This window comes from Mustela nigripes, chromosome 13 (genome assembly GCF_022355385.1).
Source record: "Mustela nigripes isolate SB6536 chromosome 13, MUSNIG.SB6536, whole genome shotgun sequence".
Lineage (NCBI taxonomy): Eukaryota > Metazoa > Chordata > Mammalia > Carnivora > Mustelidae > Mustela > Mustela nigripes.
In genome coordinates, this window is record NC_081569.1 from 112,340,541 (window position 1) to 112,353,364 (window position 12,824).

The 12,824-nt window shown below is 49.4% G+C and overlaps 1 protein-coding gene across 12 annotated transcripts in view; it reads right to left on the reverse strand.

Moving 5' to 3' along the window:
* Positions 1-3,280, reverse strand: part of TMEM229B (transmembrane protein 229B) — a 39,433-nt gene extending 36,153 nt beyond the window's left edge. For 2 of the 12 annotated variants that reach the window (XR_009399166.1, XR_009399167.1), the window contains exon 1: positions 2,763-3,064. The gene's annotated coding sequence lies outside the window, so the exon portion shown is untranslated. Of the gene's footprint in view, positions 1-2,550; positions 2,679-2,762; positions 3,065-3,116 lie in introns of those variants that run through there. The other 10 variants (XM_059373443.1, XM_059373447.1, XM_059373444.1 and 7 more) reach the window with 5 other exon arrangements.
* Between the last annotated feature and the right edge of the window lie 9,544 nt (positions 3,281-12,824).

Here is a 12,824-nt window from a genome sequence, read left to right on the forward strand (position 1 = left end):
AGAAATCCGTTTACACCTCACTTTTCAAATTCAAAGCCCCTGACTTCTGAGGTGGATTGGTAGATCAAACAGAAGACCTGGCCAGAAGGGCCGTATTTCTTCCCGACATCCCTTCTGACATTCCCTCCTTAGCCAGGGTGTTGCCACAAAGGAAGCTGAGAGTTCGCCAAGTCAGAAATTATCCACAACTTAAGAGGAATGTTCTTGCAATAAAAGAAGAAAAGAAAAAAAAAAGAGAAAAAAAAAAAAAAAAACAAACCCAAACCACCTTGTCTATAAATTAAGGGTGAGGGGAGGAGGTAAAAGGGAGAGTAAAGAGATAAAAAGTTGAAAATGGCAAGGCTATGCCAGGGGAAGGGGAGTTAGGTTTCCTTTCCCTCAAGGACAGCCAGATCTGATATGGCCTCTGATAAGACCAAACGGCTTCGCTTTACCGCCCAGGTCTCAACTTGTAACATCAGAGTCCCCGACATCAACAGAGACCCTTCTCAGAGCTTGGAAGGTGACTGTTGCTGGTGTCCAGGCTGGACCCTGTCTATGGGGGAAAATCTTCCTCAGAAGGAGCCCTAGGATGTTGGGAGTACGGAGGCAGACAGAAAAACGCTTGCAGCCTGTGCGCCGCAGCAAGTGTCTTCCAATTAAAAACCACACTTTGAAAACTAGTGCTGAGCCTTCCCTCTCACAAAAGCTGTAATTTAGCCCTTTCTTGCAAAATGACACCTTTCCCTTTAGAAACAATATATAAATCTGATACAAGTGAAATAAACACAGTGTAAGTTTCCCTAACTCCTTTAACACTTTTCAAGGACCCAAACCTCTTAAATCACTTTACAAAGGTAAAACTTTATGCCTTGTTGCTTTAAGAGAGGGAGTCGGGGGAGTATGGTTTTCCCATCTTACTGTCCCTACATCTGAGGAACTGTCCGGAACAGCTCTCACCACCAGGGGAGGGAAGGTCAGGCCTCCATATCCTTACTCTCAGTTCTGAGTAAACAGCTTGTGATTAACCCAGTGGGGGGCTAAGCAGAAAATCAACCCCACCCATTTAGAAAGGAAAGATCCCTACAAGGCGGGTAGGGGTGATCTCCAGCCCAGCACCTGCCCCAGACTTCAGCCACAAGTTCCAGAGCCGCACATGTAGGACTCAGGGGACTCCATTTTCTTCTGCCACCCCTTACTGGTCCTGGAACCTCCCTTAATCCAGTGCCTTTGAGTGGCCAAAGTCGACCTTACATCAGCTTGTCATCCGGCCTCCAAGGACCTGTTGTCTCCCAGCTACCCCTCTCTGTCCCCAAATACAAAGCCTTGGAGTGGAAGGCCAAACCTCATCCCAGCCCACCCCCACCATGTCTCCAGAGCAACATGGCCTACCCCTGGCCCAACCACTCGTATCATTAGCCCATTCACAGCACCAGGCAAGAGAGGCACCCAGCAGTCCGGCTCCCCACCATCCTCAGTGGCTTCTGTCCTGCAGATGTAGTCCTGCTCTGCAACCACGGGGAAACCCAACTCTCAAGAGGCTGTCCTTTCTAAGAGGAAGAAATGCAGTGGGCAGTCCCACCACAGAATGGAAGCCAGTGATCACATGCGAGTGGGCTTAGGGAGGGAGACACCAGCCACCTGGACCCCATCCCCATTAGGCAAGCCATTCATCCCTCATCTTTCCTCTTCTTCCTGGTTAGAGCCAAGAGAGACAACCAGGTGGTCCGAAGTGTAAAGGCCAGAGTCACAGCTCCTTTGTTATTCCGTGCTGAGAGCACAGAATTGGTGAGCAGAGCCCCCAAGGTTACACTGGCACAGCTCCCTGGGGTTGTGATCCCTTTCTCCAGGGAGGTTTCGAAGTGGCATCAGAACAACCCAGCACCCTAAGCTCAGTACCTGAGGCAACCAAACATACCCCCGAGAAAACCCTGGAGAAAGTCCCAGGAAGGAAGAAAAGGGGGTCAGCTTCTGACTGGCGCTGAAAGAGGGAAAAGAAGATACCTGGGAAAGAGGCCAATGTCTCCCTGTCCTTGCCATGAACAGGGCTCGAACGGTCCCCGTCTCAAACCTGCCTCTCCCACCGAGAACCTCGAAACAGAGAGGACAAATGGAGAGCTGACGACGAGGCGGCTGCGCCAGGTCCCCAAGGCACTGACTCGGAGAAGGGAGGACACCCAGGTGTTCAGTCCACCATCACCCAGTTTTCCCATGCACCTGGGGAGAAGGCAGCAGGGTCATCTTGGCACGGTTCCATCCCCTACAGGAAAGTCCTCAGCCTCAAACTCAGAAGGGTCGGTGTTCCTCACTCCCATGCCCTGGCTCCCTAGCTCCCACTGAAACTGGCGCCCCCCTCGGCGCTCCCAAGGCGGCCTCAGAGGTGCTCTCCCCCCGGACGAAAGGGGGGATGTCAACCTTCCGGGCCGGAGATCCCCGCTAGCCCCTTCCCACCCCGCCGCACCTCCCCGATACCCCTTTGTCTCAAGCGGGGAAAGTTGCCAACGTGCACCCCTTCCCCAACACGCCCCCTTGTGCGCCCATCCCCCGCAGGGAAGCCAAGCCCGGGCGCACCTTCTAATCTGCGGCTCGGGCTCCAGCCCGGGCAGCCGCTTCGAAACCGAAAGCAAAGAGGAAGAGGGATCGGGCAGCGCCCCCAGCCCGGCAGCCCCGTCTTCCCCATCACCGCACCATTCCCGGGCCCCCCGCACTCGGCGCTGCCCGCCCCGCGCGGCCACCTCCACGAGCGGCGAAAAGGCCTCTCCGCCGGCATCAGGGGCACCTACCGGTGCGGAGCCGAGGCAGCGGGCAAGGGCAGGGCCGCGCCGGCCGCCCGCCGGGTGCAGGTGCGGCCAGGAGCGCCGTCTCCCCGGCAGGCTCCCGCTCCTCCTCCCGCGCCGGGACTCGGGGCGCTCTCCTGCGCCGCCTGCTCCCCGCCCCCACGCCCGGAGCTCCGGCTCCCCCCGCGTCGAGTTGCCTGCCGTGCCTCTCCCCCACGCCGCCGGCCCTTCCGCGCCGCGCCTAGTCCCGCATTGTGTGTCGGCGCCCGCCGCGGCGGCGCGGGGTCCGGGGGGCTGCAGCCGCCGCTGCCCGGGCCGAGCCGAGCCCCCGGCGGCGGCGGCGGCGGCGGCGGCACTCACCCATAGTACGGATGCTGTGCAAACTGCACATGCTCGCGTCTGACAGGCGCGCTGCCTCCGGCCCCGCTTAACTCCTTGCTCGCCCGCTCGCCCGCTTCGTCCGCTGCCCCGCCGACCCCGCCGCCTTCCGCCTCCGGGAGTCGGCCGCACCAGGGCGCCTGGGAGCGCATCCTCGGCCCCGGCCGTGGCGCAGGTGGCTGCAGTGCAGAGCTGCTCGGCCCTCCCTGCCCCGGCCTCCCTGCCTGCCACGGAGGTGTCCGCAGGAGCCCCGGGGGAGAGGACCGGCCCGAGCCCCTCACCTCCCAGCTTGTAAGAGTTGTGGGGGACTGCGCGAACAATGCCGGCTGTGAGCATCCTGCAGGTCTCGCCCACCTGAGGACCATGGACCACGTGGTGTTGCAGACCCACTACATGCCGGCATTGTGTTCCGGGCTGTCTATTCATTGAATCAGTCCTGCAAGGTCGTTTTTATTATCCCCATTTTCAAGATGGATAAACTGAGGCCTATGGAAATTAAGGAATTGGCCTAAAGCAGGGTCTGAAGCTGGAAGGCCCACATTTAGTTTATACCAAAAAGATTAAACACACGTTGTTCTTAGGTCAGTCTAGATCTCTTCTCTTAGAAGGTGGAAAAATAATGAATGTCATCTGAAAAACCTGGAAATTCGGAAATACAGATCTTGGGAAATGGGTGAGAGGGCCCTGATGTCAGACAGGTGGGTCAGACAGGTCCTAGGATCCTGTAGAGTGACTGAGCAGGGAATGGGAATGTAATCCAATTCCTGTCCCCAGCCCAAGCCTCAATTCTGGCACTGGGTATGACAGCAAGAGGAAACGACTTTTTGGTTTGTTTAATTTATAGGTAATGACCCCTGGGGTTGTCTTTTGTAGACAGTCCATTCTGAAGGGGCAGATGTCCTTTTCTAATTCACACACAGACACCTTAGGTGTGTGCCTAGGCCTGATCTCTCCTAGCCCTCTAACCTGTTTTTCCCACATGCCACAACGACAAAGAGTTCTCACAAGTCCAGAACAGTGTCAAATGTTTAAATTTCCTTCAAAGAAAAGGAACATGAGGATCCAGCTGGTCTCCCCAAGTCTGGGGGAGACGCTGGCTGCTTTCCAACGACCTGAACCTAATCTGATCCTATGTCTTCTGATTGCTTGATGGTGCCATGGGTCCTTCATCAACCTCCTGTCCCCAGCCAGGCTATTCAAAGATCAACCAAGGTGTTTCCAACTAGGGATAGGCAATATGGACAGAGATCTAAGGCCATCCCATCCATACCTAGTTCTTAGGCTGGCTGAGCCATTCTTTCCAGAAAGAAAGCACTGGGGTTCCATGAGGGCAGAAGGAGTTAGGTTGGATTTCTCAAACCAGTGTAGGAAGTACTCAGCCATGTGGTGCCAGTAGCACGAGCTCTTGGCTCCCCTTAGTTAGTTTCCTGTTTCATAAGAATGTTGTGATGTGAGAATGCAAGCTGGTGCAGCCATTCTGGAAAACAGTACGGAGGTTCCTCAAAAAGTTGAAAATAGAGCTGCCCTACGACCCAGCAATTGCACTACTGGGTATTTACCCCAAAGATACAAATGTAGCAGGATGCCTGGGTGGCTCAGTCATGAAGCATCTGCCTTCAGCTCAGGTCAGGATCCCAACGTCCTGGGATCCAGTGCACATCAAGCTCCCTGTTCTGCAGGAAGCCTGCTTCTCCCTCTCCCACTCCACCTGCTGTGGGAGAGGGAACTCTCTCACTGTGAATCTCTAAATAAATAAATAGAATCTACAAATGTAGTGATCTGAAGGGACACCTGCACCCAATGTTTATAGCAGTAATGTCCACAATAGCCAAACTATGGAAAGAGCCCATATGTCCATCGACAGATGAATGGATAAAGAAGATGTGGTATAGGGGTGCCTGGGTGGCTCAGTCCCCTGCTTTCAGCCCAGGTCATGATTCCAGCATCCTGGGATCGAGTTCCTCATGAAGCTCCCTGCTCAGTGGGAAACCTGCTTCTCCTTGTCCCACTTCCCCTGCTTGTGTTTCCTTTCTCACTATGTCTCTCCATCAAATAAATAAATAAAATCTGAAAAAAAAGATGTGATATATATATAATAGAATATGACACAGCCATCAAAAACATGAAATCTTGCCATTTGCAACAGTGTAGATGGAACTAGAGGGTATTATGCTAAGTGAAATAAGTCAGTCAGAGAAAGACAACTATCATATGAGGAATTTGAGAAACAGGACAGAGGATCATAGGGGAAGAGAGGAAAAAATGAAACAAGATGAAACCAAGGAGGCAGAAAAACCATAAGGGATTCTTAATCTTGGGACACAAACCAAGGGCTGCTGGAGGGGAAGGAGGAGAGGGGATGAGGTAAATGGGTGATGGACACTGGGAAGGGCACATGGTGTAATGGCCACTGGGTGTTATATGCAACTGATGAATCACTGATCTTTACCTCTGCAACTGATGATACATTATATGTTAATTTTAAAAATAAGTCCATTGTGATGATCCAATGATATACTCCATGTACAGTCCCCAGTACACAGTAGGCCTTCGATAACAGGAGAATGTTTTCTGCTGGAAATAAGGCAGGGAGTAGGCAGAAGGGATCAGGGCTGCAGTGAGGCTCGTGGGCTGTCCTTGGGACACTATCAGAGAGAGAGGAGACAGCCCCCTCCCAGAGTCGTCTTAGCAAAAAGGGGCTTCAGTTAGTCTGGCAGCAAAGCCCACCTACTGAAGAGGGACCTCCCTTGTGCCCTCTTGTCTCCAAGGCCCAGGTTCTTCCACACTGCTTCTCAGACTGTGGCTGGTAGCTGACTGGGCTTTGTCCCTGGCTCTGGGAGGCAGCATTGCACAGAAGAACACAGAATGGGCTGTGGAGGCAGAAGATCTGAATTCCAGGGGACTTACACTAATGGACAGCATGTGCAATGCTTAGTGCCCAAAATATTTTAGGGCCCACAAAAATGTTTAAAGTTCCTTCAAAACCAGAGACAAAAAAATAAACTTTGAGATCATAGAAAATGTTTTCATATATAATATTAATATTTTCATCTTTAGTGTAGAAACCAAGTCGCCAGTTACAGAATCAAGAAGAAGGAAGGATAAGGAACCAAGGAACAAGGCTTGGCATCAGCCGGTCTCTACGGTATCCAGCTCTCCCGTGGACTTAACTGCACGATCTGGGTTTTCCTCGTTTCTATATTAGGAATCATTGCTTCCTAACAAAAATTCATAAAGTGTCTTACAATTAACATATCTTTTTCTCTTTGGGTAAGGCAGCTATTTTAACCGCCGTGTTATAAATGAAGAAATCAAGTCTTAGAGAGATTGCATGGTTTGTTCAAGGTTATACTGCTAGTAAAGACAGAAGGCAGGCCAAACTCAGGTCTTCCCACACTCCATCCCTGGTCCTTTAGGGCTGTCTGACCCAACAAATTTCCAATAAGATTAGGTATGTACAGGGGAAAGCAGTCAGTTCCAGAAGCAGACCTAAAAATAGCATCTGTGGCAATGGTGGATCCTCTGGCTTTTCACCCATTGTGTTGTGGGAGTGGGTGGGGAGGGTGACCCCACGTGAAGGAAGGCACAGTTATAGTAATTCTAGTGATTCAAGTACAGATTCAAGGTGAAAGGCATGGGACAGACCAAGCTCTGCTGCACTAAACACACACCAAAGGACGCCAGCCCCTCATTTGTCTTCCTGACTTATCAAAGCAAGGGAGATTTGAGTCCAGACTCCACATCCTAGTCAGATGTCTTAAGGCTATTTATTTAAACTTTCTGAGGCTATATCCTCATCTAGAGAACTGAATGGCAATAATCCCCAGCCCCCCAGGCTGTTATAAGCATAAATAAGATAATTTTAGGTATCTAGCCTATTGTCAGGCACATATACATAGTGACAAGTCCCTGCTATAATAGGGCAGTTAGTAGTAATTCTCACCACATCTCTCTTCTACCATCAGGTAGGGGAAAAGCAAGTCTTTCAAGTGTCTCTGTAGTCTCTCAAGTGCCTTGAATAGGTTAGATTCTCAACCATATTTTCCGAAAGACACGCACTCTTCTGCCCTTCTACTAAGCAAACCATCCATAAAGGGGTTGCTCTCGTCCACCACAAGTAATTTTCTTGATGACTTTCAAGAGAAACAGAAAGACTTCTATGTGCTTGTTAGAGAGAATTGGTTCCCTGGGGGTTGCCCTCTGACCACAAGTCAGGAGAGATGTGGCTCAAGAGAGTGATTTCAGGGGCGCCCGGGTGGCTCAGTGGGTTAAGCCGCTGCTTTCGGCTCAGGTCATGATCTCAGGATCCTGGGATCGAGTCCCGCATCGGGCTCTCTGCTCGGCAGGGAGCCTGCTTCCCTCTCTCTCTCTCTCTCTGCCTGCCTCTCCATTTACTTTTGATTTCTCTCTGTCAAATAAATAAATAAAATCTTTAAAAAAAAAAAAAAAAAAAAAGAGAGTGATTTCAGTGGGGGGACTGGCCCACAGCCAGATCAGGAAGGACCTGGGAGGGAGACCAAAGCATGAAAATTGGAGGCCAAGAGAGAATTGTCTCTTGCATGGTGTGTATATTTGCATAGTTCATCCCAGATGCTGGGGCAAGAAAGCGATAAGTGGGATAGGCACAGAGGAAGCATTGAAGGCAAAGGCAATCTCAAGATTGGAATAACATGGACCAGTTTTGCAGGAAAACCAGCTGGGTGAGGAACAACAGCAGAAACCTCAGGCCACTGATCCTGACAAGCATACAGAAGTCTTTCTGGGGCGCCTGGGTGACTCAGTGGGTTAAAGCCTCTGCCTTCGGCTCAGGTCATGATCCCGGGGTCCTGGGATCCAGCCCCACATCAGGCTCTCTGTTCTATCGATAGGGAGCCTGCTTCCCCCCCACCCCTCTCTGCCTGCCTCTCTGCCTACTTGTGATCTCTGTCTGTCAAATAAATAAATAAAATCTTTAAAAAAAAAAAAAAAAGAAGTCTTTCATCAAGAAAATTGCTTGTGGTGGACAAGAGCAACCCCTTTATGGATGGTTTGCTTAGTGGAAAGGCAGAAGAGTTCTTGTCTTTCAGAAAAGATAAACATGGTTTTAGCAGTATAAGGGGAGGTCAGGCAACCAAAAAGATGAACATGGTTTTAGCAGTATAAGGGGAGGTCAGGCAACCATCCGGAGTTTGAAATTGAAAATGAGGGGGTCTCTTTGTAACAGTCCTTTCTGGAAATAGGAAGGAAAGGATCATAGAGAGACTAAAGAGTGAACTGGCATTATTTAGGATTCTCTGGTTGCAAGGAATAGAAACCGACTTCAGTTATCCTAAGTCTGAAAGGAATTTCTTGAAAGGATATGATCAGATGGCTCACATGATTGAAGGGAATGATGGCAAAACAGACTCAAAAAGGCTAGAACCAGAACAGCTTTGGGAGCCTGGGTAGTAGGAAACAGTTGAGAGTCTTCTCAGGGTTCTGCTGTTGAATAACTGGACTTCGATCTCTTTTGCCTTTTTTTAAGATTTTAGGTATTATGTGAGAGAAACGCACACAGAGATAGCAAGAGAGAGCATGAGCAGGAAGGAGAGGGAGAAGCAGCTCCGCATTGAGCAAGGAGCCCGACGCCCAGGATGCTGGGCCCATGACCTGAGCCAAAGGCAAACGCTTAAGAGACTGGGCCACCCAGGCTCCCAGGACCTCAGTCTTTTTTTTTTTTTTTTTATCACTTCTGCTCCTGTTAGAGTGAAACTTACCTAAGTTGGATCAGGCATCCACCTCTTGGCCAGGGAAGGGTGGGCAGGATCCTCTGACACAGGCTCTCCCAGCACCCCCATCACGAGCAAGAAGTATGCAGTGAGAGAGAAATCAAAGAGTGGTTCCCAAAGAAGGCCAAAGACTGCTATGCAGCCCCATACAGCAAATGTCCATGCCACGGCGGAGGGCGGGGCAGAGAGTGCGGGGGAATTCACACCTGATTCGGTGCCCTAGTAGAGCGCTTAGCTCTGAAATAAGGTGAAGGGAGAGAAAGACATAAGCCTGAAAAAGCAGCAGAAAGCTCCGAAAAGTACCAGGACAGGAAGGCCAAGGTTGCTGAATACAATCACTGCCAGTGCTGGGGTTGGTATGGAGCTAGGAACAGGCAGATGTTTCATGGATTTTTCCAGTTCTGAGCTATGCTCGGCAACAGGTGAATTGGGATAAGGGGAGGCGAGCTGCAAAAAGTTGTTACGAATGTCCTCAAATGTTTATAAAATGCCTCTGAAAGGGGAAGAGGGGTACCGGTAGTGGGGAGGAGGGGTTAAACCCCAGGGAACAGGGTTAAACCCCCGTTGACTGCAGATTTATCAGAAGTTTTGCTCGCCTTATGTCTATGTGGGAAAGGGGTAGGAACTTAAACATAGGTCTCAAAATAATGTGTGTGCTGCTTCTTTGGGGATATTTAAAAGTCGTGTCCTCTCTCTTTATTTAGCCATCAAAAATAATGCAACAAATAAGGACCATGCAGTATTCATGAACACCTCGAGCCCGAAAATGAAGAACTCACCAATCTGTGATAATGTGAATCCATCCATAAAGCATTAAGACATTAATGTGTGTGCACTAACACAGCCCTGGAAATGAGTGCCGTTTCATGAGATTAGCAGTAAATTGGTGGGGGGGGGGCTAATCTAAAAGAAAGGAGAATGAAAATACGAAAATTATACTTTGAGATGATGCTGCCTCATACTTCTAAGTGTTGGATTTAATAGTGAAGGTTGTAAATTTGGTGGTGGGGGGTGAGATAGAGTTTATTATAAAACTTGGGAATCATGGAGAGAGCCACCCCCACTCTCCAGCTGCTCTCATTTCCAACTTAGCAGTCAGCCCAGGTGCTGGGCAAATTGGAAAGAATTTCTGCCCTGGAGATTAGAAACCAAACTCCAGGCTGGTCACCTCCCCTCCGTGCCTCCCTTTGCCAGGATACAAGGAGCTTAGTCGCCTGAGGAGGGACAAAGGGATATTGTTAAGGCGAGCCTGCTTATGAGAAGGCTTTGCAACTAAAAGCTTTTATGCTGCTATTTAAGCCATTCTGCCTGGGGGGACACTGTGTGCCTGTCCCGACCTCACTGTATCAGTTCAAAGAGAACCTTCGGCCAGACAAGGCGATTGCAGCGGGGTATCTTGGGACTTGGCAACACTAATAGGCTAAGAATTTCTATCACAGCATCTCATCCAAGTCCCAGTTCGGGGCCCCTCTTGGCCCTCGGATGGGTGAGAGTGAGAAGATCTTTCTTCTTGTAGATCTGAGGCGAAAGGTCTCTGCCTTAGGAGCTGGCTCTGTGGCAGCCCAGATTGGAGGTAGGGTGGGGGTGGGAGTGGGGTGTGCAGATCGCATCACCAAGGGTAGGAGAAATCCCGTTTTGATTCTTTTTACCGTCCTTGTGTTGGCCCTTCTAGGAGAACTCTGCCATCTTCAGGAAAGGTTGCATAAGCCTGATAGGTTAACGATCCCAGGGACTCTGAGTTGTCTAGGGAATTAGTTCAATTAGGCATCCTATTAGTCTCAAATGCTAATTAATAAGTGTGTATTTAGTGTCTTCTCTCCCCAAGCAATGTGCTGTTGTGAGGGCTGACCTGACTTCAAGAACTTGTTATTCACTTCAACAACCTTTAATGTACCCTGCATTATGCTAAGGTCTAGGGTCACACAAATAAAGAGATGGAGACTTACGCACGTGGATATGAGAGCCATATACAATGGTCTATAACGACAAAGCATTACCCCCATGCTCCTAGCTTTAAATTCTGTACCTCCCATGTTGTGGAAGGTCTGTGATCATTTGCATTCTATGACACAGAGCTGTTTCCATGACCTGGTTTTCTCTCTACCACACTCAATGAAGAAAACTCTCCACCATGGCTCAAGATTAACGCATACATGCAAATATATACACCATTTTCTGTCAAAAGAGTCTGCCCCTCTTTCTTGCCCACAGCTTAGGTCAAGGTTTGCTTTCTCTTATGTCTTTCAGCAAGATACATACCTAGGAAGGAAGCAATGTGATTTCTGATGGATTTTCTTTCCTATCTGTGGGTTGTTATGTTGAGTATATAAAGCTGTGACCTCCTTCAGGGAAGACAATAGAAGGTCTGCGGACAGGGAGGGAAGAAGAGTGCAGTTTCTGATGACACAAAAAGGAACGCGGCACTGCTGAGTGCTTTGTTAGAAACTGCATGTCTGCGTTCAGAGTGCATAGGCTGAGAAGGGAACCAGTTGCTCGGGGCCTCCTCTTGACCCAGTAAGTGCCCTTTGGAGTGTTTGTATAATGGGAAATTACTACAGTAGCCTATCTCTGAGCTTTCATTATTTAAACCCAAATTCTCGTTCTAGGAAGACACTGGGCTCAGTGGGTCCCACTCCCAGTCCTGCCACTTGACAAGCAGGCTGAATGGAGTAGGATAATGTCCCAGAAATCCAAGAACATCAAGGGAAGGGTGTGAGGGTCTCCAGGACTACTGTTAAGGAGTGTAGATGAACATGGGTGAGTGCAGAGAAGGGAGAAGTGGTGGAGGGAAGGAAGACGGACTCTGGACTTCCTCCTTGAGATCATTCACCATACTGCTCCTGCCAAGAGCCCCATGAAGTCAGTCCTCTGGATTCCATCCAACTAGCCACATGTTCCTTCTTCCCTCAAGTGGAGAACGTGGCTGAATACATCATTTCCCTTGCAGGATGTAAGTGGTCTTGGATTAGAACTGGGCCCAAGTTAACTCTGAACCCAAACTTGTGTCTGTGTCTTCAAGACCTGGACAACTGCCAGACCACATGAACACAGTGCAGAACAGGAACCCAGTAACGCCATTGTGGTCACAGCTTAATTGCTCTGAAGAGGTAGCAGGGATCTGAGCAACATCAAAAACATGTGAGTCCCCTCTGATCTCAACACGGACCCCCAGTTCTCTCGGGTGTCTGTTTGCAATATCGCTCCCCAGGACCTTTATCAGTTCAAGCTGTGACTCAAAGGGGTTGACATTAAACTTGAGGGATGGGAAGAGAGGAGGGCAAATTCTGGCTCTTTGACTGGCAGACTGTGGCTATATGGAGTTAGTTGTCAACTTCCCTGAATCTCAGCTTTCTACATTACTGATGAGATCAATACTTGAAAAACATTTTAATAGCTTTATTAGAAAAATGATTCATACTCTGTTAGAACATTAAAATCATATAGAAAAGAACAAAGCAGGAACTAAAAGCATTACACCAAATTTCTACACCCAAAGATAATCACTGTTAATATTTGCGGGGGAGAATCTTCCATTCATATTTATGTACATGAATATATACATAGTTCTGCATACCTACAGTGTTACATAAAATAATTTGTATTAAATACACTTTTCTAGAAGTTGTTTCACTTCACATTTAGATACAAATACCTTTTGGGGCACCTGAGTGGCTCAGTCGGTTAAGCCTCCAACTCTTGATTTCAGCTCAGGTTGTGATCTCAGGGTTGTGAGTGAGATTGAGCCTGACTCAGGCTCTGTGCTAGGTGTGGCGTCTGCTCAAGATTCTCTCTCCTGGGGATCCTGGGTGGCTCAGTGGGTTAAAGCCTCTGCCTTCGGCTCAGGTCATGATCCCAGGATTCTGGGATCGAGCCCTGCATCAGGCTTCTCCCACTCTCTCTGCCTGCCTCTCTGCCTGCTTGTCATCTCTCTCTCTCTCTGTCA